We start from the raw sequence: 12631 nt of genomic DNA, 5'->3' as shown, positions 1-12631 counted from the left end.
TTTTTTTTTTTTAGAAGATGGCAAGATTGCCAAAAAGAACTAGATATAAGCTGCTAGGTGAATTTAAGTGGATAGTCAAAAGATTTTTTAAAGTCCTGGCGTGTCATCGTATGCTAAAACTGCAGGAATGCCAGGGGCTAGGATTGATGGTATCGAAAAATATCTGTCGAATTTGGAACTCCCGAAGGTATCAGTTATTGGGGGATTTTTATCTAGGAACTCTGATAGTCAACTGGGATGAAATACTGCAACGAGTAGGGATGAAACGTGAAGTTATGGCACAGCTTTGCTCAGATTGAAGGTGTGTTGAGTAACTGCAAGAAATGAGCCATTCACAGAGATGTTGATACAATTATGGTACAAAAGCAAACTCATGGTGATAGGGAATTGGTATAGGTCCCATCGAAAATATACGGACTCCTCGTTGATTGAAGGTCACTTGTGGAAGATAGAACAGGAGACCGGAAGCCAGCTGTCAGTTGGGGAATGGGAACATATATCGATATTAGGTTATAAATCCCTTAGGGCACTGAACTTTAAGAGAATTAGTTGTTTTATCACGCTATATGGCATACTACACTTCAAGGGCTATTCATAAAATGTATCCATCTAGCTCTAATAAATGTTTTAGATCTGCCCAACAGGGAAAAGGGGATTGGCTGCATATCTTTTGCGAGTGTCCCAAGCTGGTGTAACTATGGGAGGCGATATTTCAAGTACTAAGCCAGGGTGTCCAAGCCACAATCCAGCCAGAAGCAAAGTTGGTACTGTTTAGGTGTATCAAGTCGAACTTTGCAGCTGGACAAACATGCTCAGATCTGTATTGCAGCATCACTAGCCGTGGCCAGATCATTGAACAATTATGGTCCAGACTTTAAAAATGTGGCTGGTGAAGCAGCAAAGGACAGGGCTGTTTGAAGAAGCATACGCTAGAAGGATGAGCAGCTTGAAAAAATATCTTGCTGTATGGGCACTTCTGGAGGATATACCCCAGCATATAGCAATACCCTAGCTAGTGGGACCGGGGTTTCCAGGGCTGTTAGTGTTTTAGGGACAGTGGGGGGTATTCTGCGACCTACTGGAATGATCAACTATATAGCACTTTTATATTTATATTGCACAACATATTTTGTGGCTTTAGCTCTTCGTGTGTTATCTTCTATGCACTTTAGCAGCAAATTATGTGAAGGAGGGTGCTTTGAAATTCCTCAATTTGAATTTGTGCTGGTCTTGCACTGTTAGCTATGAAGACGGTTGATATTTATTATCTCTTGCACTCTTCTCAGGCACTTTGTACTAGGAATTTGCAGTTCCACTTTAGCTTTCTAGCATCACATTAATATCTGCGTCCTTTAGTCTGCTAGCACTTTATAATTCAAATGAAAGCTGCTTTTAATGATTGGTGTGTGTATAATCTTGTGTATGGTAACTCAGTCCACAAAGAAATATGCTGGCTGGACTCGACAAAGGATGCCTTTGGCTATATGTGAGATCTATCGTATGAGAATATGGCTATTTTGATTTATGTTGCACTCTATCTGGTAATCTGGTAAATAAAGGAGGGGGTTTTTTTCCCAAAAGAGAGACTATTCGCGCCAGAAAGGGTTCTCAGCTGGAAGCTTACCTGATATTAAAAACCACCATAGGATTTGAACCCTACTTATATGGTATAGCGCCAGAAATAAGACTATCAACGTTCGTAAAAATAAGATTGGGAATCCTGCCCCTCAAATCATACACTGCAAAAATGGTCTGCCAGAAACCAGGACACTAGTCTATACAACTATAAAGTAGGAGGCCCTGAAAAAAATATTTTCTTTCTCTTTTACGCAAAGATGTCTTCCCCAATATACGTATGCTGATCCCTTTTTGCAGTAAGTATGGTGTAATGACCACCAAAGAAGCAATGGTGCTGTGCCTCAGGAGTGATACACCCAATAATTTTCTTTTGGCTATTGCCTGTTAGACTTGGCATGTTTCCCCTGTCTTTTTGCTTTGTGACCTCTCGTTTTTTTTACTCTGTTTTTGCTGGTTTGGTGTGTCTGCACACTTTCTCACTGCTATTCAGTGTCAAAGTGCAAGTGCTCCAGGTGTACACTGTTGTTATGGATTGTTGTTTCCACGATTGGCATATCTGATTTACTGGTAAGCCCCAAGTAAAGTGCACTGAGTAACCGTTGTTAGTTTTTTTTTTTTAAAGATTTATTCATAATATGTTATGTTACATAAATTTGTAACGCGCACAGATACTCAATAGTGTCCCGGTGCGGTGCCTTGCGAGGTGAGAAAATGGACTTTAAGCAAAGAGGTGTGTTTTCCAATTCTTCTTAATGGCGTCTGGATCCTGAATATTACGCAAGGCGAGAGGAAGGGCATTCCAATCAGCAGCAGCCTTTCGAGCAAAAGAACTGCCCACCTAGCCTCTGGTATTTGAAGCGAGGAACCTGAGCGAAACGTAGGGACATAGACCGCAGGGGTCGTAATGGAACATAAAAGGAGAAGCGTTTCTGCAAGTAGGAGGGACCACTGCCATGAAGAGCACGTTGTCCAGAACCAGCGATTTAAAATGTACCACCTTGAGCTTTTTCAACAGGTAACCCGGATACCAATGTAAAGGGCATTGGTGTAGTCCAGCCGAGACGAAATCAGTGCACAAGTAGCCTCTAATGGCTTCTTCATTCGACCTTAAGTAATATATCTGTATTTATTTTTTACATTTATTTGTAAATAGTGTTGTATGACTTCTTAGCTGGCACAATAAACATAAGTATAAACACACACTCAGCTACAATTAAGGGAAAATGGTGAAGTTAAGACTAATGGAATTGTCAATATTGGCTTCAACACTGAACCTAAAAAGATATGAAAATGTATTTTTGATTTTGGTTGAAAACTCATTCTGGCCATTTGAATGCACCCATCCGTATTGCCGAAGGGCTTGTAGTATTTAATGTCTCCTACCTTGCCCAAGGCTGCAGAGAGAATAAAGCATCTCCCATCAGCCTTTCAGAAGAGTGGGAGTGTATTTAGTATCTCCTACCTTTTTCCAAGGATAGGGGAGCATTTATTACCTCTTCCCATCGTACTCATGGTAGATGTGGAATTGGATAGTGCTCTGCTGTTATGCGTAAAGCTTAACCTAGATAAAAGAATGATGAGTATGCTGACCCAGTAGCATGCTTGCATGCTAGCTGTACATTTCACTGGCCTCCTTTATTGACTATGCGTTCTTCCTTATTTCGGATGAAAAATAAAATAAGAGCCGATACCTGACCATTTACTTCTTTGCAGCTGTTAACTGTGTTCCATGGCAGCTGTTATATGACCCCAGCAGGGCTTTAAGTGGTCCGGTTCTCGCCGTTTTTTAAACGGGGCCTCAAAACAGGTCTCCGTTTTGTGCCTTGGCACAGGAGGTCCGTTTTTTAGGTCGAGCCTAGCGCTGCAGCGCATGCGCTGCTCGCTCTGCGGGGCATGCTGTAGTAGGGTATGTTGTGGAAGCCTCACCCACTCTGCCCATATTTTTAATTGGCTGGTGGCATTGTCTTTGATAAACGCTGGCTTCCGATTCAATGTGAGGTTCCTTAGTCCGCCTCGTTACCTCCCTGTCTCCTTTTTTGACTGCCCATCAGGACTGGATCTTTTACTTGCGGTGTTACACGGTCGTCAATTTGTAGTCAGTGAGCACTATTTTCTTTCAGGTGCACACTGCTCAGCAGTGGTGCTGCTTCCCCCATCGGTGGCCAGCTGCAGTGTGTGTCGCTCGCTGGCCAGAGGTGCGCTCGCTGTTAAGGTCTCTTTATTTTAAAGCACACTTGTGGCATGAGTGACAGTACTCTGTGCTTGCCCCAGGCTCTCTGAACATACAGTAGGAATGGGAGAGGCTACACAAATCGCATCTAACGTGTCCCGTCTCTGCTGCATGAAGAAATGAATGTAACACACCACATGTCTACATTATGAGTGAGAATCCTAAAACCCACAGACTGCAACGACCCACACCTAACCCCTGTGCGTTCTTTTTGTGCACCTAATAAGACCTAAACCTAATGGAAAAAGTAACAAAAAACACAGCTAAGTCAAGGGACTTCAACAATACAGTTAATTCAGACATGTATCCCCCCCCACCCCCCCCAGAAGCATACTCCCCACGAAATAAACAGCTCCACAGCATCAAACCCAAAACCTTGCACCACTAGCTAAACTGTCATCCTGCAAATCTCGATCCCGCAGCCACCCCACCACCCCACCCCCTCCCTCCTATTCACGGGACCACTACCAAGCAGTACATGATGTACCAGGGAAGAGAGGAACCCCCCCTGTTACGTTGTAAACCTAATTGGAGCTCTTTTGCTTTGCTCCCTAAGGCCGCTGTCATTGAAATCCGTGTGCCGCCAGGCTTAGTGGGCACCTCTGCCACCTTGGTGCAGAAGCACAGCGGCCCCATGTAACTCGGGATTTGCTCCACACAGACACCTACCCAAAAGGGAGGGGGGTAACTATGTTGCTTGCAGCTTTGACTCTCACAGCAGTGCTAAGCTTCCTCCCCCATGGCGGCGGCTGCCCCTTGGGGGCCAATGCATCGTTGTTCTCACACACTCCACAGCCATCATAGCACAAAGACTGTACTGCCCCCTGGTAAATGATACCCTCCCTCCATTCATGTTGCCCTTAATGCCTAGTACTTCCATAATAAAAACACTACATCTACCACACTTGTTTAACATTGCTACCTCCAAGGGCCGTCACTCCTCGATATTCACTTCTACTATCTAGTGCTCTCAGCAAATTTATCCCCCCTCCCCCATTCTGCCATCTCACCTGAAGTTGTTGTTGGTCATCACAGACAGAGTTTAAGTTGAATTGTACACTCCATCAGTCAGCTACATGAGTATCATCAGTGGTCCGTGGAGGTGGTATCTCGTCAAAATAGGAATAGTTAATCTCTGCGCACCACATTTGGAAATGTAGAAGACCTCAAAATGTCCTACTTATAGCCATTAAAACAAGCATTCGCAATACAATAGGTCTTGCAGGAGTTTGAGCTATTGGCATGGTAAATGACAATACCTTTTATTTATGTGTTTAAGTGCGTGATTACGCACTGCTTGCAGGTTTTTAGAACACATAAATAAAAGGCATTGTCATTTACCATGCCAATAGCTCAAACTCCTGCAAATGCGAGACCTATTGCATTGCAAATGCTTGTTTCCGGACTGCAGTGATAGCAAGCACATCAATGTGCACGTGCTCACACTAGTGGAGAAGTTACAGCATGACTTCATGCCATGTTAGCGTTGTAGGGGAAGGGAAATCCTTCTAAGAGAGTAATTTTTTCTCTGGATTGCCCTTCTCTTTTTGAACCTCAGAAGCAGCAACATTGTTGTGGTGTCACCAGGGCTTTCAGTGGAAGCTTTTTCAATATTATATACCAGCCATAGTTGCTGCTTATTTATCTTATTCAACTAACAACCATTGACACAGCCAATAGTCCTGACTTGTTGTAGCTATGATACTTGTTGTATCATATATCTGGAAGCAATGACAAACAGCAAAATACAACACTACACTAAGCACAGATTTTTAGCTTAGGTGTTTTAAAGTCACACCCTTAATTACAATGGCCGAGCCCCTTCGAGAGACCCCCCCCAGTTTTTTCAGCCCACTTAAAGCCCTGGACCCCAGCAAAAGAAAAAAAATTCAAAATATCTGCCGGTGTTCGCGAGTACAGAGAGGGGTTCAAATATGTCAGTCAGTTACTACACTTTTTAGGTTGAAGTCTACCAGACAGCACAGCTGCCTGGTTTGCTAACTGCATCTTGGGGGCATTCCAAAAGCTTCTCTATCAATGCATTCCGCCCGTTGCTTACCATTAGCTTTTTAACACATTTTCTGACTTTCTATTTGCTGGTTTTATTTGTTTTAGGCTGTCAGGCTTGAGTTTGTCCTTTCTGTTGCCCAAACTTTACTTACTGCATCCCTCTGAGTGCTTGTTTTCTGTAAATAGGCCTTTAAATCTTGTTTTTAATTTGTCACATTTGCTATGCATTCAAAGACAAAGGTTAAATGTCACGCTCTGCCGTCTGAGGGAGGTTGGTGCTTACTTTTCTTTCTCGGACTTCAAAGTGAGAGAATTTATTTGACATTCATACTGGGAAACTAAAGGCCTTTTTTGGCACACAACAAAATTGAACTGTGCTAATTTTTCAGGATATAGCCGAAGTACAAAAGTAAAAAAGTGTATTTTTTTTGTAATTCTAAAGTATGGTGGGAACAAATCTATAAATAGGATCAAAACACTAGGTGATGCTATTTCCATATTATTGATGGTGTGCGTTATACTTTTATCAGTAAAACTGTGTCTGTTCAAATGTTATGGTCATTTCAATTTAAGACGTGTTATCTGTAATGGGAGTGCGCAACCACACCATGAATACTACACTTTATCCCACTCTGCTCTGCACCACTCCACGGCACTCTGCTCTGCACCACTCCACGGCACTCTGCTCTGCACCACTCCACGGCACTCTGCTCTGCACCACTCCACTGCACTCTGCTTTGCACCACTCCACTGCACTCTGCTTTGCACCACTTTACACTATCCCACTCTGCACCATTTCACACTACGCCACTCCACTCTATCACTGCTCTCTACTCTGCACTATTACACTCTATGACACTACTCTACCTCACTCTACTCGACTGTGCTCTATTGCAATATGCACCACTGCACTCTACACCACCACAGTCAATGCCACTGCACTCCACTCTTTGCCACTCCACTCTGTAACACTGCACTCTATTCCACTGCACACTACTATGCACTACTCCTCTCTACGCCATAGCACTCTATGCCAATCCACTCTGTGCCACTGCACTCTATGCCACTCTATTCTACGCCACTGTACTCTACCGTGCACCACTCCAGTCTATGCCACTTTACTCTAAAGCAATCTACTTTGCGCCACTCTACGTCACTCTACGTTGCACCAACCCACTCTGCTCTACACCACGATACACTGTGCCACTGCACTCTAACCACTGCATTCTATGCCAGTGCACTCTACATAACGTTACTGAAAAAACATGCATACTAAGCCACTCCATTCTACACTGCACTTTAAGCCACTACACCCCTACACCATTGTACTCTACATCACTGCACTTTTCGCCACTCTACTCTGCACCACTCTGCTCTACACCACTCTACTGCACTTTACACCAGTGCACTGTATGCCACTGTACCCTACGCCACTCTACTCTGCATTGCTCCACTCCAATCTGCACCACTGTACTCTACAACACTGACCACTAACTAACTCTACTCTATGCCACTACACTGTACGCCACTTCACTCTACTCTGAAACAATGTAATTGAATCCACTGCACTCTGCGCCACTCTATTTCACTCTGTGCTTCTCCACTCTAAGCCACTCCACGCCACTGCAATTTACCTTGCACCTCTCTACTCTTCACCATTCTACGCCAATGCACTCTAGTCTGTGCCACTACAATCCACCTCGGTGCACTCTACGTCACTCTACTCTGCAACACTGCACTCTCCGCAACTGAACTCTATGCCACTCCACTCTGTGCCTCTATGCCCTGCACTGTGTGCAGTTTTCTATGCACAAATGCACTCTTTACCTCTCCAGTCTAGGCCACTCCACTCTGCATAATTCCACTCTATGCCACTACTCTATGCCTTTCCATTCTACCCTGCACCACTCCACTCTGAAACAATATAGTCTACGCCACTCCACTGTACTGTAAGCTAATGCAATTTACGCTGCGCCACTCTATTAAAAACCAATGCACTCTAACCCAATCTACTCTGCACCACTGTACTTTATTTACTCCACTTAACTCTAGGCCACTCTATTCCACTCTACAACATTCCACTCTGACACTCTACTCTATGCTGCTCTACTTCATTAAACCCTGTTCCACTCAGACACTCTACTCCACCTCATTCTACACTACTCCACGATGCTCTACACAACTCCCTCTATGCCACTTTACTCCACCCTGTTCTACGACACAAAGTTAATAACTTTTTTAAAAATCCTGAACACCGATAAATTAAATAAGTTCAATACAGTAGTTTTTTGCAATATGTAGTATTTAACTGTGTTTTTATTCATTCTTGGCAAATGCACAGATGGAAGTAGCCAACACGTGTTTTGTTGTGGTATTATTCACCACTGACTTCCTCAGGACTACAAGCAGAAAACATAAGCCACATATCACAAGGACGCAAGGACGTGGTGGTCACCTTCTTTCCTTTGAAGCACTGATTTGATACTGTGTTTTGGTTGATAGCTGGGTACAACGTGTAAACTGCGCACTGACCCAACTGTGCAGCCGATCTGTTATTTCTATTCTATGACGCACTGCTCCACTCTGTCATTCCACTTTACTGCACTACTCTATGCCACTCCACGACAGTCTACTCCGCTCAGCGCCACTTCACTTCACTCCACAACACTTCTCCACTCTGACACTCAACTACACTCTGGGACAGAAAACTTCAACAGTCCACTCTGGGCCCTTCCACTGTATGACACTCTACTCCATCCACACAACTCTACGCCTATCCTTCCTACTCCTCTCTACGCCACTCCATAATACTGTACTCCATGACACTCTGCTTTAAGTCACTCCACACCACTCTCTTTTTGAACACAACTTTAGCCATGCTGAACAGCAACAACGCTGGTGTTCAAAATGGCTAAGACCCATTGGCTTTGGCAATGCTTGTTCCTATAGTGTCAAAGTTTGGTAGCTGTTGCACAATACGGGATTTTTTAACCTCTCCTACTTCTTTGTTTACTCTGGAAAAGAGGTGGGTTGGGTATTTGGTAAAGACCCTTCACACTTTAACCTTTCCGAAGCAGGGAGGGTTTATGAAGTCCACCCGAGCTGGTCTGAGAGCAGATGGGCATTTTGTTGACCCCCACCTTGCTCAAAGAGAGTTGGGGAATTTAGTGTCTCCTGTCTTGGCCAGGGGTGGGAGAGGTATTTTTTAAATTTTTTAATTTTAAAAGTTTTATATAGCGCTGGCTAGACCCGGAGGTATCAGAGCGCTTTACATGAGCATCAGATCATAGTTACAGGTTACATTGTTACAAAGGTTACACAGGTATTAGAGCATGGCAACATAATTACTTGTAAGGTTGAGATAAACAATAAGCACAAATATGTAAGGGAAAAGCAGGCAAGGGGAAAGATTCAGGGGTGGGGGTAGGAGCTGGGGAAGTAGACCGATAATGAAGGCGGGAAAGAGGAGGGGGCTGCCCTTTTAGCATTTGCAAATATGGTGTATGCTCTTTGAGTCATTTCCACTCACTCCTACCACATCCACTTCCTATTCAGCCTCTCTCTCCTCAGCCGGTATTTCCTTGAACCCCTTCTCTCCCGTTACCCACCCCTGCAACTCTTCATCCCATTTCGCCACTTCATGTTCCTCTCCTCTTCGATTTCCAACCTTTTATTTTCCCCACAGACTTATCTTCCCACCTATTTCACCCTTCCCTATACTCTACTACCGTTTTCAGTATTACTTCGCTATTCTATTTCCTGTTCTTGGCCTTGTTACTTCAACCCACTCAACTCCCCCCTCCTTTCATCAGGAAGAACTCCTTCACCAATCCTTACATCCCTTCATCCACCACCGTTCCCTAATGTGCTCATATTTGGAGACTGATAAGAGGGAGATTTCCGCACAAAACAAAACACATAACAAAAGTTTACTTTAGGGTGACCAACCGTCCGTAAATTTCACGGACCGTCCGTAATTGGGACCTCACGTCCGTTGTCCGTGAGGATCCCTTTTACGGACGCCCTTTGTCCGTAATTTGGGCCTTTGGGGAACAGCCCTGTTCCCCTGTGAGAATCCTCTACTCCCTGATGGGGCCACTTTGCACTCCTCTGAGCGCAAGAGCAGCACCATCCCACCCATTGTCATTCTGAATGAGGCTGATTGCCACATACAGAATGACAATCGGCCAGTCTGGCTTGAAAAGCATGTGGTGGGCCTCCTCCAGCCTCAGGCATCCTGGAAGCAATGTAGGAAAATGCCCACACTGCTTCGAGAGAATCCAGTCCCTTAAAATAAGGTGGTGAAAGAACTTTTAAAACGTGTTCTAGTTCTTTCACAGTCCCATCATTTTAGAACTGCTGCATTTTAAATCTTATATTCAGGGAAGGCATTGTTTCTGCTTTTTTTAAATGAAACTTAACAATAATTGACAAAGCCAGTAGTCCTGGCTTGTTGTAGGTGTTATTTATTATATATCTGGGTGCAATACAGTCGTAGCAGAAAACCTGTCCGCCGGCACACTATCCTGAGCACAGATTTTTAGCTTAGGTGTTTTAAGCTATGCCCTTAATTACACCGAACACCACCTTTGGAGAGACCCCACAGTTTTGTGATCCCACTAAAAGCCCTGACAACAACTCTATGCCACAGCCACCTCACCTCCTAGCACTGTGCATCAAGCATGACTTCCAAGGTTTCAGATTGACTATGTGCAGGGGCATCTTGAACCCCTCCCTTTGCTTTGTGAACCACAGCGAGGGGTGAGTTTCTGTTCTGCAGACGAAGGCTCGGCTCACAATTAATGTGAAAAGGTGGGTGAGAGAGCAAGTGAAGGGATGGGTGGATGTCTGGATGGATTAGTGAAAGGATGAATGAAATAGTGAATGAACGGATGATGAGAAAAAGAATGGGTGGATGGATGAGTGAAATGATGGATGGATGGATGGATGGATTGATGAATTAATAAGTGAAAGGGTGAATGGATGGACAGATGTGTGAAAGGGTGGATGTAGGGATGGATGAGTGAGTGAAGGGGAGGGTGCATGGGCAAAAGGTTGGATAAATGAGAAGGAGTGAAAGGGTGGATGGATCAGAGAAAAGATGGATGGATGATTTAAAGGATGTATGAGTGATAGGGTCAATGGATGGATTCATGATTGGCTGAGTAGATGGACGGTTGGGTGGATGAAAGGAAGGATGGATGGCTAAGTGAAACGGTCGATGGAGAGAGAAAGGGAGAATGGATGTGTGGATGACTGAAAGGGTGAATGTGTGGAAGGGTGAGTTACTGTGTTGGATGGATGAGTATGTGAAAGGGTGGCTGAATGGGTGAAAGGGTAAATGACTGGATGGGTGAGTAAATGGATAGATGGGTAGAAGAGTGGATGGATGAGTGTGTAGAAAGATAGGGTGAAAGGGTGGATGGATGGATAATGGATGTATGAGTAAAAATGTGGATGGAGGAATGAATGAGTGAAATGATGGATGGAAGGATACATGCTGGATAGGTTTGCAAATGGATGAATGTGTTTGGATCTGGATTAGCTGCATCTTGTGCTTGCCACTTTACAACTCAAAATGTCTATCCGAGCAGATCTTCCCGACCATTTCTCACACCAAACATGCCTGCTCAACAACATGAATTGTATACAAAATATCACTGGACAACCCAGTGCTGTAACCATATATGTAGATTATTATCATATGAAATACCACAAAAAGATCTGCACAGTTGATCAAAGCTGCAAGCATACTGAAAAACCGTGAAGTACTCTATTGTTTCAACCTAATATAAACCTATTTTGAATCGTGCTTAAATGGTTGTCTATTTACTTACTTAAATACAATTGCGCAACCTCATCTGATGTGTCTGTAAAATCTACCTTTTGTCCTGAATTTTGACCTCCTGTCCTAAATTTTTGTCCTGAATGTTGACCCTTTGTCCTGAATTTTTACACTCGGCGTCCTAAATTTGCACCCATGCCAGTTGCTCACCCTAGTTTAATTGCACCAAAGTGGAGAAAGTTTAAACAGGCGACAGCTAAAATAAAGCTATTCGATCATAATAAAGTCTATAGTCTTTTGCCAAATGCACGAGCGTTGGCGTGTGCCTCCTTTATTCCACCCTCCTCCTTTCCCCCTTCCCTTACTCCTCCTTGCAACCTCGTGTTCCAGACCACCGCCCCTTCCCATTTTCCACGCCATGTTCCCCGTTACACTCTTTTTTTGAGTGGAGACTCCTGCTTGTTGAGCCAATATTGCACTAAATTCCCCTACTATGTGTTGTCAGATGTTGGCACGCATGCCACTCATCCCTCCCCCCTTTCTTCATAATTCTGCCTGCCTCACGTGACCGCTGGTGCCCCTACTCTCACCTACCATTATTAAGCCCCCCCCCGCCCCGGTATCCGTCCCTCCACGGGTTCGGGGGATTCCCCCTCCTCTAGCGGGACCGGGGGGCGTGGCTCTCATCACGCAGTCGATGATGATAGTGCTACCAACTGGTGCCTAGCCGATGATGCAGCGCTGCCTCTAGCCGCTTCGGGGCGCTAGAAGCAACGAGGACGTCTGCGCTCCCTACAAGACCGACCCCTTGCTGGGACACAGGTCAGCGACTTAGCAGTACAATTAAATGCATTAAAGGCGAAAAGCGTCAACCTTTCAAACGCGACGCTTTTGCTTTCTGGCGGTTAGAAGAGCTGTGTCGTCTCATTCTTTATTTTGGGGGGTGCAACTAGACGCACCACCCATGTTTATTAAGGGGGTGGTGACAGGCACGTGATTGTTTTTCTGTCAAAACGTTTTTTAATACC

At 44.5% G+C, this 12631-nt stretch overlaps 1 protein-coding gene across 2 annotated transcripts in view; it reads left to right on the top strand.

The window, feature by feature from the left end:
* Positions 1-12631, top strand: part of TCF20 (transcription factor 20) — a 230747-nt gene that overhangs the window by 108774 nt on the left and 109342 nt on the right. The gene's annotated exons all lie outside the window — the stretch shown is intronic.

This window comes from Lissotriton vulgaris, chromosome 1_1 (assembly GCF_964263255.1).
Source record: "Lissotriton vulgaris chromosome 1_1, aLisVul1.2, whole genome shotgun sequence".
Taxonomy (NCBI): domain Eukaryota; kingdom Metazoa; phylum Chordata; class Amphibia; order Caudata; family Salamandridae; genus Lissotriton; species Lissotriton vulgaris.
The sequence above is the reverse complement of the archived record's forward strand: the minus strand, read 5'-3'. Positions and strand labels throughout refer to the sequence as shown.